Consider the following 20731-nt stretch of genomic DNA (forward strand, 5'->3'; position numbering starts at 1 on the left):
AGCCATTCAAAGCAGCAACTACATCTGCAAGGAGAACAGCGCAGTATGGCCCGCTGACAGAACAGCCATTCAAAGAAGCAACTACATCTGCAAGGAGAACAGCGCAGTATGGTCCGCTGACAGAACAGCCATTCAAAGCAGCAAATACATCAGCAAGGAGAAGCAGCACAGTATGGCCCGCTGACAGAACAGCCATTCAAAGCAGCATCTACATCAGCAAGGAGAAGCAGCACAGTATGGCCCGCTGACAGAACAGACATTCAAAACAGCAACTACATCAGCAAGGAGAAGCAGCACAGTATGGCCCGCTGACAGAACAGCCATTCAAAGCAGCAACTACATCTGCAAGGGGAACAGCGCAGTATGGCCCGCTGACAGAACAGCCATTCAAAGCAGCAACTACATCTGCAAGGAAAACAGCGCAGTATGGTCCGCTGACAGAACAGCCATTCAAAGCAGCAAATACATCAGCAAGGAGAAGCAGCACAGTATGGCCCGCTGACAGAACAGCCATTCAAAGCAGCATCTACATCAGCAAGGAGAAGCAGCACAGTATGGCCCGCTGACAGAACAGACATTCAAAGCAGCAACTACATCAGCAAGGAGAAGCAGCACAGTATGGCCCGCTGACAGAACAGCCATTCAAAGCAGCTACTACATCAGCAAGGAGAAGCAGCACAGTATGGCCCGCTGACAGAACAGCCATTCAAAATAGCAACTACATCAGCAAGGAGAAGCAGCACAGTATGGCCCGCTGACAGAACAGCCATTCAAAGCAGCAACTACATCTGCAAGGAGAACAGCGCAGTATGGCCCGCTGACAGAACAGCCATTCAAAGAAGCAACTACATCTGCAAGGAGAACAGCGCAGTATGGCCCGCTGACAGAACAGCCATTCAAAGCAGCAACTACATCTGCAAGGAGAACAGCTCAGTATGGCCCGCTGACAGAACAGCCATTCAAAGAAGCAACTACATCTGCAAGGAGAACAGCGCAGTATGGCCCGCTGACAGAACAGCCATTCAAAGCAGCAACTACATCTACAAGGAGAACAGCGCAGTATGGCCCGCTGACAGAACAAACATTCAAAGCAGCAACTACATCTGCAAGGAGAAGCAGCACAGTATGGCCCGCTGACAGAACAGCCATTCAAAGCAGCAACTACATCTGCAAGGAGACGAGCGCAGTATGGCCCGCTGACAGAACAGCCATTCAAAGCAGCAACTACATCTGCAAGGGGAACAGCGCAGTATGGCCCGCTGACAGAACAGCCATTCAAAGCAGCAACTACATCTGCAAGGAAAACAGCGCAGTATGGTCCGCTGACAGAACAGCCATTCAAAGCAGCAACTACATCAGCAAGGAGAAGCAGCGCAGTATGGCCCGCTGACAGAACAGCCATGCAAAGCAGCAACTACATCAGCAAGGAGAACAGCGCAGTATGGCCCGCTGACAGAACAGCCATTCAAAGAAGCAAGTACATCAGCAAGGAGAAGCAGCGCAGTATGGCCCGCTGACAGAACAGCCATTCAAAGCAGCAACTACATCAGCAAGGAGAACAGCGCAGTATGGCCCGCTGACAGAACAGCCATTCAAAGAAGCAAGTACATCAGCAAGGAGAAGCAGCACAGTATGGCCCGCTGACAGAACAGCCATTCAAAGCAGCAACTACATCTACAAGGAGAAGCAGCACAGTATGGCCCGCTGACAGAACAGCCATTCAAAGCAGCAACTACATCTGCAAGGAGAAGCAGCACAGTATGGCCCGCTGACAGAACAGCCATTCAAAGAAGCAACTACATCAGCAAGGAGAACAGCACAGTATGGTCCGCTGACAGAACAGCCATTCAAAGCAGCAACTACATCTGCAATGAGAAGCAGCACAGTATGGCCCGCTGACAGAACAGCCATTCAAAGCAGCAACTACATCTGCAAGGAGAAGCAGCACAGTATGGCCCGCTGACAGAACAGCCATTCAAAGAAGCAACTACATCAGCAAGGAGAAGCAGCACAGTATGGCCCACTGACAGAACAGCCATTCAAAGCAGCAACTACATCTGCAAGGAGAAGCAGCGCAGTATGGCCCGCTGACAGAACAGCCATGCAAAGCAGCAACTACATCAGCAAGGAGAACAGCGCAGTATGGCCCGCTGACAGAACAGCCATTCAAAGCAGCAACTACATCTGCAAGGAGAAACAGCACAGTATGGCCCGCTGACAGAACAGCCATTCAAAGCAGCAACTACATCAGCAAGGAGAAGCAGCACAGTATGGCCCACTGACAGAACAGCCATTCAAAGCAGCAACTACATCTGCAAGGAGAAGCAGCGCAGTATGGCCCGCTGACAGAACAGCCATGCAAAGCAGCAACTACATCAGCAAGGAGAACAGCGCAGTATGGCCCGCTGACAGAACAGCCATTCAAAGCAGCAACTACATCTGCAAGGAGAAACAGCACAGTATGGCCCGCTGACAGAACAGCCATTCAAAGCAGCAACTACATCAGCAAGGAGAAGCAGCACAGTATGGCCCGCTGACAGAACAGCCATTCAAAACAGCAACTACATCAGCAAGGAGAAGCAGCACAGTATGGCCCGCTGACAGAACAGCCATTCAAAGCAGCAACTACATCTGCAAGGAGAACAGCTCAGTATGGCCCGCTGACAGAACAGCCATTCAAAGAAGCAACTACATCTGCAAGGAGAACAGCGCAGTATGGCCCGCTGACAGAACAGCCATTCAAAGCAGCAACTACATCTACAAGGAGAACAGCGCAGTATGGCCCGCTGACAGAACAAACATTCAAAGCAGCAACTACATCTGCAAGGAGAAGCAGCACAGTATGGCCCGCTGACAGAACAGCCATTCAAAGCAGCAACTACATCTGCAAGGAGACGAGCGCAGTATGGCCCGCTGACAGAACAGCCATTCAAAGCAGCAACTACATCTGCAAGGGGAACAGCGCAGTATGGCCCGCTGACAGAACAGCCATTCAAAGCAGCAACTACATCTGCAAGGAAAACAGCGCAGTATGGTCCGCTGACAGAACAGCCTTTCAAAGCAGCAAATACATCAGCAAGGAGAAGCAGCACAGTATGGCCCGCTGATAGAACAGCCATTCAAAGCAGCATCTACATCAGCAAGGAGAAGCAGCACAGTATGGCCCGCTGACAGAACAGACATTCAAAGCAGCAACTACATCAGCAAGGAGAAGCAGCACAGTATGGCCCGCTGACAGAACAGCCATTCAAAGCAGCTACTACATCAGCAAGGAGAAGCAGCACAGTATGGCCCGCTGACAGAACAGCCATTCAAAGCAGCTACTACATCAGCAAGGAGAAGCAGCACAGTATGGCCCGCTGACAGAACAGCCATTCAAAACAGCAACTACATCAGCAAGGAGAAGCAGCACAGTATGGCCCGCTGACAGAACAGCCATTCAAAGCAGCAACTACATCTGCAAGGGGAACAGCGCAGTATGGCCCGCTGACAGAACAGCCATTCAAAGCAGCAACTACATCAGCAAGGGGAACAGCGCAGTATGGCCTGCTGACAGAACAGCCATTCAAAGAAGCAACTACATCAGCAAGGAGAAGCAGCACAGTATGGCCCGCTGACAGAACAGTCATTCAAAGCAGCAACTACATCAGCAAGGAGAAGCAGCGCAGTATGGCCCGCTGACAGAACAGCCATTCAAAGAAGCAAGTACATCAGCAAGGAGAACAGCGCAGTATGGCCCGCTGACAGAACAGCCATTCAAAGCAGCAACTACATCTGCAAGGAGAACAGCGCAGTATGGCCCGCTGACAGAACAGCCATGCAAAGCAGCAACTACATCAGCAAGGAGAACAGCGCAGTATGGCCCGCTGACAGAACAGCCATTCAAAGCAGCAACTACATCTACAAGGAGAACAGCGCAGTATGGCCCGCTGACAGAACAAACATTCAAAGCAGCAACTACATCTGCAAGGAGAACAGCGCAGTATGGCCCGCTGACAGAACAGCCATTCAAAGCAGCAACTACATCAGCAAGGAGAAGCAGCACAGTATGGCCCGCTGACAGAACAGCCATTCAAAGCAGCAACTACATCTACAAGGGGAACAGCGCAGTATGGCCCGCTGACAGAACAGCCATTCAAAGCAGCAACTACATCAGCAAGGGGAACAGCGCAGTATGGCCCGCTGACAGAACAGTCATTCAAAGCAGCAACTACATCAGCAAGGAAAAGCAGCGCAGTATGGCCCGCTGACAGAACAGCCATTCAAAGAAGCAAGTACATCAGCAAGGAGAAGCAGCGCAGTATGGCCCGCTGACAGAACAGCCATGCAAAGCAGCAACTACATCAGCAAGGAGAAGCAGCGCAGTATGGCCCGCTGACAGAACAGCCATGCAAAGCAGCAACTACATCAGCAAGGAGAACAGCGCAGTATGGCCCGCTGACAGAACAGCCATTCAAAGAAGCAAGTACATCAGCAAGGAGAAGCAGCGCAGTATGGCCCGCTGACAGAACAGCCATTCAAAGCAGCAACTACATCTACAAGGGGAACAGCACAGTATGGCCCGCTGACAGAACAGCCATTCAAAACAGCAACTACATCAGCAAGGAGAAGCAGCACAGTATGGCCCGCTGACAGAACAGCCATTCAAAGCAGCAACTACATCTGCAAGGAGAACAGCGCAGTATGGCCCGCTGACAGAACAGCCATTCAAAGAAGCAACTACATCTGCAAGGAGAACAGCGCAGTATGGTCCGCTGACAGAACAGCCATTCAAAGCAGCAAATACATCAGCAAGGAGAAGCAGCACAGTATGGCCCGCTGACAGAACAGCCATTCAAAGCAGCATCTACATCAGCAAGGAGAAGCAGCACAGTATGGCCCGCTGACAGAACAGACATTCAAAACAGCAACTACATCAGCAAGGAGAAGCAGCACAGTATGGCCCGCTGACAGAACAGCCATTCAAAGCAGCAACTACATCTGCAAGGGGAACAGCGCAGTATGGCCCGCTGACAGAACAGCCATTCAAAGCAGCAACTACATCTGCAAGGAAAACAGCGCAGTATGGTCCGCTGACAGAACAGCCATTCAAAGCAGCAAATACATCAGCAAGGAGAAGCAGCACAGTATGGCCCGCTGACAGAACAGCCATTCAAAGCAGCATCTACATCAGCAAGGAGAAGCAGCACAGTATGGCCCGCTGACAGAACAGACATTCAAAGCAGCAACTACATCAGCAAGGAGAAGCAGCACAGTATGGCCCGCTGACAGAACAGCCATTCAAAGCAGCTACTACATCAGCAAGGAGAAGCAGCACAGTATGGCCCGCTGACAGAACAGCCATTCAAAATAGCAACTACATCAGCAAGGAGAAGCAGCACAGTATGGCCCGCTGACAGAACAGCCATTCAAAGCAGCAACTACATCTGCAAGGAGAACAGCGCAGTATGGCCCGCTGACAGAACAGCCATTCAAAGAAGCAACTACATCTGCAAGGAGAACAGCGCAGTATGGCCCGCTGACAGAACAGCCATTCAAAGCAGCAACTACATCTGCAAGGAGAACAGCTCAGTATGGCCCGCTGACAGAACAGCCATTCAAAGAAGCAACTACATCTGCAAGGAGAACAGCGCAGTATGGCCCGCTGACAGAACAGCCATTCAAAGCAGCAACTACATCTACAAGGAGAACAGCGCAGTATGGCCCGCTGACAGAACAAACATTCAAAGCAGCAACTACATCTGCAAGGAGAAGCAGCACAGTATGGCCCGCTGACAGAACAGCCATTCAAAGCAGCAACTACATCTGCAAGGAGACGAGCGCAGTATGGCCCGCTGACAGAACAGCCATTCAAAGCAGCAACTACATCTGCAAGGGGAACAGCGCAGTATGGCCCGCTGACAGAACAGCCATTCAAAGCAGCAACTACATCTGCAAGGAAAACAGCGCAGTATGGTCCGCTGACAGAACAGCCATTCAAAGCAGCAAATACATCAGCAAGGAGAAGCAGCACAGTATGGCCCGCTGACAGAACAGCCATTCAAAGCAGCATCTACATCAGCAAGGAGAAGCAGCACAGTATGGCCCGCTGACAGAACAGACATTCAAAGCAGCAACTACATCAGCAAGGAGAAGCAGCACAGTATGGCCCGCTGACAGAACAGCCATTCAAAGCAGCTACTACATCAGCAAGGAGAAGCAGCACAGTATGGCCCGCTGACAGAACAGCCATTCAAAACAGCAACTACATCAGCAAGGAGAAGCAGCACAGTATGGCCCGCTGACAGAACAGCCATTCAAAGCAGCAACTACATCTGCAAGGGGAACAGCGCAGTATGGCCCGCTGACAGAACAGCCATTCAAAGCAGCAACTACATCAGCAAGGGGAACAGCGCAGTATGGCCTGCTGACAGAACAGCCATTCAAAGAAGCAACTACATCAGCAAGGAGAAGCAGCACAGTATGGCCCGCTGACAGAACAGTCATTCAAAGCAGCAACTACATCAGCAAGGAGAAGCAGCGCAGTATGGCCCGCTGACAGAACAGCCATTCAAAGAAGCAAGTACATCAGCAAGGAGAACAGCGCAGTATGGCCCGCTGACAGAACAGCCATTCAAAGCAGCAACTACATCTGCAAGGAGAACAGCGCAGTATGGCCCGCTGACAGAACAGCCATGCAAAGCAGCAACTACATCAGCAAGGAGAACAGCGCAGTATGGCCCGCTGACAGAACAGCCATTCAAAGCAGCAACTACATCTACAAGGAGAACAGCGCAGTATGGCCCGCTGACAGAACAAACATTCAAAGCAGCAACTACATCTGCAAGGAGAACAGCGCAGTATGGCCCGCTGACAGAACAGCCATTCAAAGCAGCAACTACATCAGCAAGGAGAAGCAGCACAGTATGGCCCGCTGACAGAACAGCCATTCAAAGCAGCAACTACATCTACAAGGGGAACAGCGCAGTATGGCCCGCTGACAGAACAGCCATTCAAAGCAGCAACTACATCAGCAAGGGGAACAGCGCAGTATGGCCCGCTGACAGAACAGTCATTCAAAGCAGCAACTACATCAGCAAGGAGAAGCAGCGCAGTATGGCCCGCTGACAGAACAGCCATTCAAAGAAGCAAGTACATCAGCAAGGAGAAGCAGCGCAGTATGGCCCGCTGACAGAACAGCCATGCAAAGCAGCAACTACATCAGCAAGGAGAAGCAGCGCAGTATGGCCCGCTGACAGAACAGCCATGCAAAGCAGCAACTACATCAGCAAGGAGAACAGCGCAGTATGGCCCGCTGACAGAACAGCCATTCAAAGAAGCAACTACATCTGCAAGGGGAACAGCGCAGTATGGCCCGCTGACAGAACAGCCATTCAAAGCAGCAACTACATCTGCAAGGAAAACAGCGCAGTATGGTCCGCTGACAGAACAGCCATTCAAAGCAGCAAATACATCAGCAAGGAGAAGCAGCTCAGTATGGCCCGCTGACAGAACAGCCATTCAAAGCAGCAACTACATCTACAAGGGGAACAGCACAGTATGGCCCGCTGACAGAACAGCCATTCAAAACAGCAACTACATCAGCAAGGAGAAGCAGCACAGTATGGCCCGCTGACAGAACAGCCATTCAAAGCAGCAACTACATCTGCAAGGAGAACAGCGCAGTATGGCCCGCTGACAGAACAGCCATTCAAAGAAGCAACTACATCTGCAAGGAGAACAGCGCAGTATGGCCCGCTGACAGAACAGCCATTCAAAGCAGCAACTACATCTGCAAGGAGAACAGCTCAGTATGGCCCGCTGACAGAACAGCCATTCAAAGAAGCAACTACATCTGCAAGGAGAACAGCGCAGTATGGCCCGCTGACAGAACAGCCATTCAAAGCAGCAACTACATCTACAAGGAGAACAGCGCAGTATGGCCCGCTGACAGAACAAACATTCAAAGCAGCAACTACATCTGCAAGGAGAAGCAGCACAGTATGGCCCGCTGACAGAACAGCCATTCAAAGCAGCAACTACATCTGCAAGGAGACGAGCGCAGTATGGCCCGCTGACAGAACAGCCATTCAAAGCAGCAACTACATCTGCAAGGGGAACAGCGCAGTATGGCCCGCTGACAGAACAGCCATTCAAAGCAGCAACTACATCTGCAAGGAAAACAGCGCAGTATGGTCCGCTGACAGAACAGCCATTCAAAGCAGCAAATACATCAGCAAGGAGAAGCAGCACAGTATGGCCCGCTGACAGAACAGCCATTCAAAGCAGCATCTACATCAGCAAGGAGAAGCAGCACAGTATGGCCCGCTGACAGAACAGACATTCAAAGCAGCAACTACATCAGCAAGGAGAAGCAGCACAGTATGGCCCGCTGACAGAACAGCCATTCAAAGCAGCTACTACATCAGCAAGGAGAAGCAGCACAGTATGGCCCGCTGACAGAACAGCCATTCAAAACAGCAACTACATCAGCAAGGAGAAGCAGCACAGTATGGCCCGCTGACAGAACAGCCATTCAAAGCAGCAACTACATCTGCAAGGGGAACAGCGCAGTATGGCCCGCTGACAGAACAGCCATTCAAAGCAGCAACTACATCAGCAAGGGGAACAGCGCAGTATGGCCTGCTGACAGAACAGCCATTCAAAGAAGCAACTACATCAGCAAGGAGAAGCAGCACAGTATGGCCCGCTGACAGAACAGTCATTCAAAGCAGCAACTACATCAGCAAGGAGAAGCAGCGCAGTATGGCCCGCTGACAGAACAGCCATTCAAAGAAGCAAGTACATCAGCAAGGAGAACAGCGCAGTATGGCCCGCTGACAGAACAGCCATTCAAAGCAGCAACTACATCTGCAAGGAGAATAGCGCAGTATGGCCCGCTGACAGAACAGCCATGCAAAGCAGCAACTACATCAGCAAGGAGAACAGCGCAGTATGGCCCGCTGACAGAACAGCCATTCAAAGCAGCAACTACATCTACAAGGAGAACAGCGCAGTATGGCCCGCTGACAGAACAAACATTCAAAGCAGCAACTACATCTGCAAGGAGAACAGCGCAGTATGGCCCGCTGACAGAACAGCCATTCAAAGCAGCAACTACATCAGCAAGGAGAAGCAGCACAGTATGGCCCGCTGACAGAACAGCCATTCAAAGCAGCAACTACATCTACAAGGGGAACAGCGCAGTATGGCCCGCTGACAGAACAGCCATTCAAAGCAGCAACTACATCAGCAAGGGGAACAGCGCAGTATGGCCCGCTGACAGAACAGTCATTCAAAGCAGCAACTACATCAGCAAGGAGAAGCAGCGCAGTATGGCCCGCTGACAGAACAGCCATTCAAAGAAGCAAGTACATCAGCAAGGAGAAGCAGCGCAGTATGGCCCGCTGACAGAACAGCCATGCAAAGCAGCAACTACATCAGCAAGGAGAAGCAGCGCAGTATGGCCCGCTGACAGAACAGCCATGCAAAGCAGCAACTACATCAGCAAGGAGAACAGCGCAGTATGGCCCGCTGACAGAACAGCCATTCAAAGAAGCAAGTACATCAGCAAGGAGAAGCAGCGCAGTATGGCCCGCTGACAGAACAGCCATTCAAAGCAGCAACTACATCAGCAAGGAGAACAGCGCAGTATGGCCCGCTGACAGAACAGCCATTCAAAGAAGCAAGTACATCAGCAAGGAGAAGCAGCACAGTATGGCCCGCTGACAGAACAGCCATTCAAAGCAGCAACTACATCTACAAGGAGAAGCAGCACAGTATGGCCCGCTGACAGAACAGCCATTCAAAGCAGCAACTACATCTGCAAGGAGAAGCAGCACAGTATGGCCCGCTGACAGAACAGCCATTCAAAGAAGCAACTACATCAGCAAGGAGAACAGCACAGTATGGTCCGCTGACAGAACAGCCATTCAAAGCAGCAACTACATCTGCAATGAGAAGCAGCACAGTATGGCCCGCTGACAGAACAGCCATTCAAAGCAGCAACTACATCTGCAAGGAGAAGCAGCACAGTATGGCCCGCTGACAGAACAGCCATTCAAAGAAGCAACTACATCAGCAAGGAGAAGCAGCACAGTATGGCCCACTGACAGAACAGCCATTCAAAGCAGCAACTACATCTGCAAGGAGAAGCAGCGCAGTATGGCCCGCTGACAGAACAGCCATGCAAAGCAGCAACTACATCAGCAAGGAGAACAGCGCAGTATGGCCCGCTGACAGAACAGCCATTCAAAGCAGCAACTACATCTGCAAGGAGAAACAGCACAGTATGGCCCGCTGACAGAACAGCCATTCAAAGCAGCAACTACATCAGCAAGGAGAACAGCGCAGTATGGCCCGCTGACAGAACAGCCATTCAAAGCAGCAACTACATCTGCAAGGAGAAACAGCACAGTATGGCCCGCTGACAGAACAGCCATTCAAAGCAGCAACTACATCAGCAAGGAGAACAGCGCAGAATGGCCCGCTGACAGAACAGCCATTCAAAGCAGCAACTACATCTGCAAGGAGAAACAGCACAGTATGGCCCGCTGACAGAACAGCCATTCAAAGCAGCAACTACATCAGCAAGGAGAACAGCGCAGTATGGCCCGCTGACAGAACAGCCATTCAAAGCAGCAACTACATCAGCAAGGAGAAGCAGCACAGTATGGCCCGCTGACAGAACAGCCATTCAAAGCAGCAACTACATCTGCAAGGAGAAGCAGCACAGTATGGCCCGCTGACAGAACAGCCATTCCAAGCAGCAACTACATCTGCAAGGAGAAGCAGCACAGTATGGCCCGCTGACAGAACAGCCATTCCAAGCAGCAACTACATCTGCAAGGAGAAGCAGCACAGTATGGCCCGCTGACAGAACAGCCATTCAAAGCAGCAACTACATCAGCCAGGAGAACAGCACAGTATGGCCCGCTGACAGAACAGCCATTCAAAGCAGCAACTACATCTGCAAGGAGAACAGCACAGTATGGTCCGCTGACAGAACAGCCATTCAAAGCAGCAACTACATCTGCAAGGAGAACAGCACAGTATGGTCCGCTGACAGAACAGCCATTCAAAGCAGCAACTACATCAGCAAGGAGAACAGCGCAGTATGGCCCGCTGACAGAACAGCCATTCCAAGCAGCAACTACATCTGCAAGGAGAAGCAGCACAGTATGGCCCGCTGACAGAACAGCCATTCAAAGCAGCAACTACATCTGCAAGGAGAAGCAGCACAGTATGGCCCGCTCACAGAACAGCCATTCAAAGCAGCAACTACATCTGCAAGGAGAAGCAGCACAGTATGGCCCGCTGACATAACAGCCATTCAAAGCAGCAACTACATCTGCAAGGAGAAGCAGCACAGTATGTCCTGCAGAAATGATGGCAGCGAAAGTCTTCGCGCAGTCCAGTGGGACCACAAATCTTCAACTACGTCAGCAAAGAGAGACACCGTTCATCCTGCACTAGAACATTAAACGTTGATACGGCATCAACAATGGACTAGGAATTAGCCAAAAACATCCTTCATACTGCAGAGTTTAACCCTTTCGCTGCTGATGACGAGCTCAGCTTGTCATCACCCACGGGTGTCGTGTGCTGATGACGAGCTGAGCTCGTCATGAATAAATGGCATCAGTGATTTTCCAGCACAGGGCAAAAATCCCCGCAGCAGCCATGTGGTTAAAGACCTACAGAGCACCAAGTCTACACAAGTAAATGCAAGCTTGGTGCAGTGTGTCTGTCAGAGGCCACGGTCCCACGCCTCAGCAGGCAGGATGGTTTTTGTGGCTGAGAGTTGTGGGCTTCTACCACTTACTGGTATGTTGTTGGGTGTGATCAGACACAACATGGATGTGTGTGTGAGAGGGACTCTATCCTGAGTGTCTGTGGGTCTGGACAGGTGTGTGAAGTGCAGGGACTGGTGTGCTTACTGACCCCAGGCTATGGCTGTCTTCTACCACAGAACTGGAGGCAGAGGGGATCTTTGTATTGCTCGCATTGGGGCGTCAGGGCCCTTGTTATGCCACTGGTCTGGGTCTGTAAAGAGCTTCAGAGATCTATACAACTGCTCGGTCCGTTCAGTGGTTCTGGGGCCTTCGGTTATAAAGCTTTCAGAAGAATGAAAACAGGGTGCTTTTACCTGGTCTCTGGTGCCTTGTTTTCCTCTGCCCATTCATTACCTGTGCCACAGAAGGAGGGCCGTCTCCTCCCTAATTCCAAACTCATGAGTACTTACGTGCCAGCACTGGCTTTATTGTTACCCCACCTGGTGACATGCACTAGAATAACCAGCATTCCAGAAGCAGGACAGAACACACCGAAAGGGCCTATTTTTACCCTCTAGTGATGACATATTGAGAAGGTATACAATAAGAGGGGGTAACCCAATCAACCCTTGTAGGCTTGGGCAGTGAACAGTCTAAGGTAAAAAGTGTCTACAAGGGATTTAGTTGATACAATAATTTCAATTACTCATAGGCATTAGTCTTAGAGTATATTGTTATCAATCTTACTCAGGCGTGTCAACAAGACATCTATGAAATTTTGACATTCAATTGAACCAAGAGAAGAGAAAAGAACACACTGAAATCCTAGTATATATGAAAATATACGTTATTTTATATTTCAAAAAATCAATTGGAGGGGAACAGACAAGTGATTTGATCACCCATAAAAATATTGAGAAGGTGTCCTTGCGAGCCTGCACATTACATACTGCGCATGTAATTTCAGAATTTATGTACATCAGAATGCAGGAACCCTTCTGGTGCACAAGAGGTGCACTCACCTGGGGATTCCCAGACAGCCTCTGGAGAGGTAACCTAGATACCTCTTGATGCAGACAAGAGTTACACAACTCACAAACACTTTCACACTGGCTGCAGCAGCGAGCTTAGAGTTCAAAGCACAAAGCAGGGTGTGGAGTTTCAGAAGAGTTGTATCTTTCTAGCATTCATGGAGAGTCCTCCACCTTCACTGTTCGCATTATAAGGTTAAGGTCCTAAGGCGCTTGCTTCAAGCAGAGGTGTGAGGATATTCATTCACCACATGTTAAAGGAGATCTTGGCTTCGGAGACATCTGATACGAGGCAGCAGGGCCAAGAGATGGTATATTTAAGAGCTCCTTGCGCTGAACCTCTCCTGTCTTACTAATGTTACAAGGAACAGCCTAGGTCCAGGGCAGAGCTTCAAAGCAAACAACCCAGTGCTTTCCTTCAGTCCAGGGTCTGACCACGCACCCTTCAATCCAAAGCAGGGTCTGACCATGCACCCTTCAGCCCTCAAGGCAGGGTCTGACCACGCACCCTTCAGCCCTCTCAAGGCAGGACCACGCACCCTTCAGTCCATTCAAGGCAGGGTCTGACCACACACCCTTCAGCCCTCTCAAGGCAGGGTCTGACCATGCACCCTTCAGCCCTCTCAAGGCAGGGTCTGACCATGCACCCTTCAGCCCTCTCAAGGCAGGGTCTGACCACGCACCCTTCAGCCCTCAAGGCAGGGTCTGACCACGCACCCTTCAGCCCTCTCAAGGCAGGACCACGCACCCTTCAGCCCTCTCAAGGCAGGGTCTGACCACGCACCCTTCAGCCCTCTCAAGGCAGGGTCTGACCACGCACCCTTCAGCCCTCTCAAGGTAGGGTCTGACCACGCACCCTTCAGCCCTCTCAAGGTAGGGTCTGACCACGCACCCTTCAGCCCTCAAGGCAGGGTCTGACCACGCACCCTTCAGCCCTCTCAAGGCAGGACCACGCACCCTTCAGCCCTCAAGGCAGGGTCTGACCACGCACCCTTCAGTCCCAAGCAAGGTCTGACCACGCACCCTTCAGCCCTCTCAAGGCAGGGTCTGACCACGCACCCTTCAGCCCTCTCAAGGCAGGGTCTGACCACGCACCCTTCAGCCCTCTCAAGGCAGGGTCTGACCACGCACCCTTCAGCCCTCTCAAGGCAGGACCACGCACCCTTCAGCCCTCAAGGCAGGGTCTGACCACGCACCCTTCAGTCCCAAGCAAGGTCTGACCACGCACCCTTCAGCCCTCTCAAGGCAGGGTCTGATCACACACCCTTCAGCCCTCTCAAGGCAGGGTCTGACCACGCACCCTTCAGCCCTCTCAAGGCAGGGTCTGACCACGCACCCTTCAGCCCTCTCAAGGCAGGGTCTGACCACGCACCCTTCAGGCCTCTCAAGGCAGGGTCTGACCACGTATCCTTCAGCCCCCTCAAGGCAGGGTCTGACCACGCACCCTTCAGGCCTCTCAAGGCAGGGTCTGACCACGTATCCTTCAGCCCCCTCAAGGCAGGGTCTGACCACGCATCCTTCTGCCCTCCCTAGGCAGGGTCTGACCACGCATCCTTCAGCCCCCTCAAGGCAGGATCTGACCACGCACTCTTTAGTCCTCAAGGCAGGGTCTCACCAGGCATCCTACAGCCCCCTCAAGGCAGGTTCTGACCACACACCCCTCAGCCCTCTCAAGGCAGGGTCTGACCACGCACCCTTCAGCCCTCTCAAGGCAGGGTCTGACCACGCACCCTTCAGCCCTCTCAAGGCAGGGTCTGACCACGCACCCTTCAGCCCTCTCAAGGCAGGATCTGACCAGGCACCCTTCAGCTCTCTCAAGGCAGGGTCTGACCACGCACCCTTCAGCCCTCTCAAGGCAGAGTCTGACCATGCACCCTTCAGGTCTCTCTAGGCAGGGTCTGACCACGTATCCTTCAGCCCCCTCAAGGTAGGGTCTGACCACGCACCCTTCAGGCCTCTCAAGGCAGGGTCTGACCACGTATCCTTCAGCCCCCTCAAGGCAGGGTCTGACCACGCATCCTTCTGCCCTCCCGAGGCAGGGTCTGACCACGCATCCTTCAGCCCCCTCAAGGCAGGATCTGACCACGCACTCTTCAGTCCTCTCAAGGCAGGGTCTCACCAGGCATCCTACAGCCCCCTCAAGGCAGGTTCTGACCACGCACCCCTCAGCCCTCTCAAGGCAGGGTCTGACCACGCACCCTTCAGCCCTCTCAAGGCAGGGTCTGACCACGCACCCTTCAGCCCTCTCAAGGTAGGGTCTGACCACGCACCCTTCAGCCCTCTCATGGTAGGGTCTGACCACGCACCCTTCAGCCCTCTCAAGGCAGGACCACGCACCCTTCAGCCCATTCAAGGCAGGGTCTGACCACACACCCTTAAGCCCTCTCAAGGCAGGGTCTGACCACGCACCCTTTAGCCCTCTTGAGGCAGGGCCTGACCACGCACCCCTCAGCCCCCTCAAGTCAGGGTCTGACCACGCACCCCTCAGCCCTTTCAAGGCAGGGTCTGACCACGCACCCTTCAGCCCTCTCAAGGCAAGGTCTGACCACGCACCCTTCAGCCCTCTCAAGGCAAGGTCTGACCACGCACCCTTCAGCCCTCTCGAGGCAGGGTCTGACCACGCACCCTTCAGCCTTTTCAAGGCAGGGTCTAACCAGGCATCCTACAGCCCCCTCGAGGCAGGATCTGACCACGCACCCTTCAGTCAAAGCAGGGTCTGACCACGCACCCTTCAGCTGTGGTTCACTGTATTACTGTGTGTTAAGTGCAAACACTTTACACACTCTGATATAAGTCTGTCTGCTCGTGCCAAGCTACCAAGGGGGTGAGCAGGGGTTATTTCAGGAGTGTAACTCCCTTACCCTGACTAGGAAGAAGTGTCCGTACTTGGACAGGGTAACAACCTGTCAACTAGAGACCACCATTTCTAACAGTCCAGTCCGATAAAGGCTGGAGCGAGGGAGGAAAGGGGCAAGGAAAAGACAGCTACACACGAAAGAATACTCCCAGCTGCTTTGTAGCTATGTTACATGTATGAGGGTGCAAGGCAGCCTGTCAAGAGAGGCCTGTAGAGTTGGCAGCCTAGTACATGGTTTCATCTCCTCTGCACCACATCTTTGTTTCTGAAATAGATCCTACACTGGACCTCACACACCACGGTCCTGATTTACAGCTCTCGATATCTGCGATGTCTCTGCAGCAATAAAACAAATCTCGGCCCATGTTACAGCCAAATTCTGGACTTGTCTCAGTGGATCACAGTTAAGTCACAGCAAACCACACCTCAAAAGCGGAGGGGGAGTTGGACTGTGGGTCTCCGCTGACAGTCCTGACTCTGGGACTGTGGGTCTCCGCTGACAGTCCTGACTCTGGGACTGTGGGTCTCCGCTGACAGTCCTGACTCTGGGACTGTGGGTCTCCGCTGACAGTCCTGACTCTGGGACTGTGGGTCTCCGCTGACAGTCCTGACTCTGGGACTGTGGGTCTCCGCTGACAGTCCTGACTCTGGGACTGTGGGTCTCCGCTGACAGCCCTGACTCTGGGACTGTGGGTCTCAGCTGACAGTCCTGACTCTGGGACTGTGGGTCTCTGCTGACAGTCCTGACTCTGGGACTGTGGGTCTCCGCTGACAGTCCTGACTCTGGGACTGTGGGTCTCAGCTGACAGTCCTGACTCTGGGACTGTGGGTGTTGGACAGGCCACATGACGGGCCGCTCTCCCCCGGCTCGACCAGGCCCGAGCCCAGTCACGCAAGCACCACACACCACCATTGCACGCCCTACGTCCCCTCAGGGACCCCTGCCCTCGAACATGATAACCTCGTGGGTCCGATCCACTGCCGGCCCATGCACCCAGCCCGGGCCGCCATCTTGGACGCCTCGCCACGAGGCCACCTGGCCCCCGATCGACCTCAACCCTGGGCCTAGCCCAGCCTCAGACAATCCGGCACCACCCTCCACCCAGGAGGTGAGCGGGCTACTTGGCAAGTCAATGGGAGAGAGAGGTGCCGATGGCTCTCCCCCCGCCCAGTGCCGCTCGCCCATCGCCTCCCCGGGCGCTGGCTCCACCCCCCTGCTGGGTGTCTGGACTCCCTCATCCCGGACCTCCCGACCTCCAAGTGCGAGGGTCCGGACATCAAAGCACGCCAGCCCTATAACTGGGACAGCTCCAGAGCAGGAAGTCAGTTGTATCTTGGAGTCGAGAGACGTAAGAGGAACTCATCCTGGACGGACTACTGGCGCTGCCGTAGCTCTGTCCTGTGCACCATCGTCCTGCCTGTTGGCGCTGCCACAGCCGTCGTAACCTTCATTCTTCACCGTCGTCCGGATCTGCTGGCGAGGCCGCGGACCGTTGTAACCATCATCTTCATCGGGACCTGCTTGGCTTCTCCACGGCCCGTCGACCATCCTTCATCCATCTCGGGACCTGCTTGGCTCCTCCACGGCCCGATCAGCAACCACGCCGAGCTCGAGGATTGAGAGCTATTTAACTCATTGGTAACTAAGACTGTCCCGCTACCCTTTCTCCTCAACCAGAGATCAGAACCGAGGGGACCCCTGAGTCCAGACCTCCTTGTATCATAGCGACGTAACCTAAGAATTGCATATAAAGTCTCGTTAACCTTCAATCTTGTGTGGTGTCCGTCTGTGGGGGGGAAGTTACTTACCTGTACAGTCGTTGGAGACGGCTCTCCCTGGAGACCTCTCCCCGTAATCTCGGCCGACCCTCCCGGTCCGTCTAACATTGGTGGCCAGCGGCGCGATCCGAATCACCGCATAACGTACAGAGAGTAGCTCACCCCACAACGAACAACAATGTCGACTAAAGAGAGCGGATCAACTGAGAAGTTCCAAATGGAAAAACTAGAGGAATACAGCCATCGTGAACTAAAGCAGTTCTGCATCGAACTAGGTATCGCTACCACCGGACTAAGTACCAAGGACGATTTTAAGCATGCCCTAGAATCTTGGGCAGAGACCGGGGATGTCGAAACCCCTGAGCAAAGCACCGCGAAAAATACCAACACGGCCCCTGAGGGGCAAAGAACCAGTCTCTCGCAAGACGAGATCCAAGAAAGAGAAAAAGCCCGACTACACGAACTCGAAATGGCCCGACTCAAGATGGACATAGAACTCAAATTGGCCGAGCAAAAAATAAACTTAGAGCACCTTCGCCTCCGAGAAGAAAGAGAGGAGAAACAGAGGCAAAGGGAGCTCGAGGAAAAAAGACTAACGTACGAGCACGAACGGAACCTAGCCGAGATCAACCTGCGCAAACAAAATAAAGAGTTAGGGGTGCCCGACAGACCGTCCACCCCAGGGACCGCGGAGAAAAAAGTGCACATCCCCAAGGATGTGGTCCGAGAATATTTTCGAGAAGACGACATCCAGCAATGGTTTAAGGCCTATGAAATCGCGATGACTGCGCACCGGATCGATAGAACCGACTGGGGAGCCGGCCTATGGGGCAAATTCCTCAATGAGGGCCGCGATACTCTGTTACAGCTCCCAGACCACCAGATGACCTCCTACGACCATATGAAAGCGGCCCTCCTCACCCGCTATGGCCTCACGCCCGAGATGTACCGTCAGAGGTTCCGAGACTGCACACGCATTCCAGGTACAACTTGGGTGGACTATGTAACGTACTTTAGCCGAGCCTTCGAAGGCTGGATCAGAGGGAACAACGTCACGACCTACGAGCAGCTGTTCAATCTGATGGTATGGGAGCATCTGTCCAACAATTGCTTCATTGAACTACGCCAACACCTCCTCGACAGCAAGTTAACCGATCCCCGGCAGCTCGCAGCCGAAGCTGACCGGTGGGAGATCACCAGAGTGGGCCGGAATGGGTCCTATGAGCAGAACAGGAACAACAATGGTCACTACCGACCCAGAGGAGGAGGAGGGGGCCAAGGACGAGGAAGAGACAATACTCCGGCCGCCCCCGCTACCAGCACCACCCCCCCGGCCAACCGGGGCAGCACCCCGGCGCGACCGGGATACAGAGCCAATGTTACATGTCACCGATGCCAACGAGTCGGCCACTATGCAAACGACCCAAGCTGCCCGCAGTATCAGAGTCCAAGACCCCGCCAGGTGGCCGCCGCGGCACTAGGGGAAGAACAGATCTCCGAGGAACAAGAAACAGGCGAGCAAGAGTATCAAGAGTGGGAGCCAGCCGCCATGACTCTCGCGTGCTTAGGGGGAAGAGACATGGTCCCGCGGGTCCCCCTACCCGCTAACACCCAGAAGTACAGCCAATGGGTGAGCATCAATGGACAACGGGCCGAAGCCCTTCGAGACACCGGGGCCAGTGTGACAGCCGTCCGCTGTCATCTGGTGACCCCAGAACAATATCTACCGAACGTTCTCTGCCCTGTGCGATCAGCCGACAACTCGGAAAGTCTGTGTCGGATGGCCTGCGTCCCCTTTGAGTGGGGAGGGGTCTCCGGCATGTTGAAGGTAACGGTCCGAGACGACGCCCCCGTGGAATGCCTCCTCGGAAATGACCTGGAAAGCTCCCCGTGGGCAGCCGTGGAGCGAAAAGAACACTTGGGGATGTTGGGCGTCCCAGACTGGGCGTGCGTCACCACCCGGTCCATGGCCGCCCGTGCCAACCATCACCCGGAAGAACCAGAATGGCCGGCGCCACCGCCTCCGGTCGCCCCCGCCGAGACCCCCGACCATGGCATCCCCCTCGAACTTGCTCAACCTTCCGACCTCGCTAATCTTGATCAGTGGGCTCAAGAAGGGGGACCCACACAAGAACAATTTCGTCAGGAACAGAAGACCTGTCCCTCCCTTGAGGGACTCCGACAACAAGCGCTCGCCCAAAGCGCCGGGGATACCTCCGGAACTCATTGGGTCTACTGGGACAATGATCTATTGTACAGCGAGCAACGAATCGCCGAGCTGGGGGCCAACCGAGTACTAGTGGTGCCCCTCCGCTTTAGAGACTTCCTGCTAAACCTGGCCCACGATGCCCCCCTGGCAGGGCACCTGGGACAGGATAAAACCTACAGCCGCCTAGTGACCCACTTCTTCTGGCCCAAAATGAGAAACGATGTGCACCAGCATTGCCGATCTTGCCCCACGTGCCAAGCCAGTGGGAAGAGCGGCCGCAAATTAAAGGCTCCCCTGCAACCCTTTCCAGTAGTCACAACCCCATTTGAGAGGGTCGGGATAGACATTGTGGGACCCCTGGACCCGCGTACAAGACAAGGCCATCGCTTCATCCTGGTACTAGTGGACCACGCCACCCGCTACCCTGAGGCTATTCCTCTCCGGACCGTGACAGCCCCAGTGGTCGGCCGGGCCCTGATGGGGATCTTCTCCCGTGTGGGGTTCCCCCGAGAAGTCGTCAGTGACAGAGGCACGAACTTCATTTCTAAATATATGAAGTCCCTCTGGCAACAGTGTGGGGTCACCTACCGCTTCACGACCCCCTATCACCCCCAAGGAAACGGACTTGTTGAGCGGTTCAATCGCACGCTAAAAGGGATGATCGGGGGATTGGAAGAGCCCCTCCGTCGCCAGTGGGACGTGCTGCTGCCGTGCCTCCTCTTCGCCTACCGGGAGGTCCCACAGAAGTCCCTAGGCTTCAGCCCCTTCGAGCTGCTCTATGGGCACCCAGTACGGGGGCCACTCAGCCTGATCAAAGAAGGCTGGGAGATGCCTCCGGCCAAGAGTCCTCCAGATGTCTTCCGGTACCTCCTCACCCTCCGCAACCAGTCCCGGCGGTTCAGAGACCTAGCAAAAGCCAACCTAGAGGCCAGTCAAGAGGACATGAAGAAATGGTATGACCAGAACGCCTCATCCATTGAATTCGAGCCGGGGCAACAGGTCTGGGTAATGTCCCCCACCGAACCGTGCGCTCTCCAAGACAAATGGACGGGACCCTTCAAGGTAATCGAGCGCAAGGGTCCTGCCACCTATCTGATCGATA

Source organism: Lissotriton vulgaris, unplaced genomic scaffold, assembly GCF_964263255.1.
Source record: "Lissotriton vulgaris unplaced genomic scaffold, aLisVul1.2 SCAFFOLD_1811, whole genome shotgun sequence".
NCBI lineage: Eukaryota > Metazoa > Chordata > Amphibia > Caudata > Salamandridae > Lissotriton > Lissotriton vulgaris.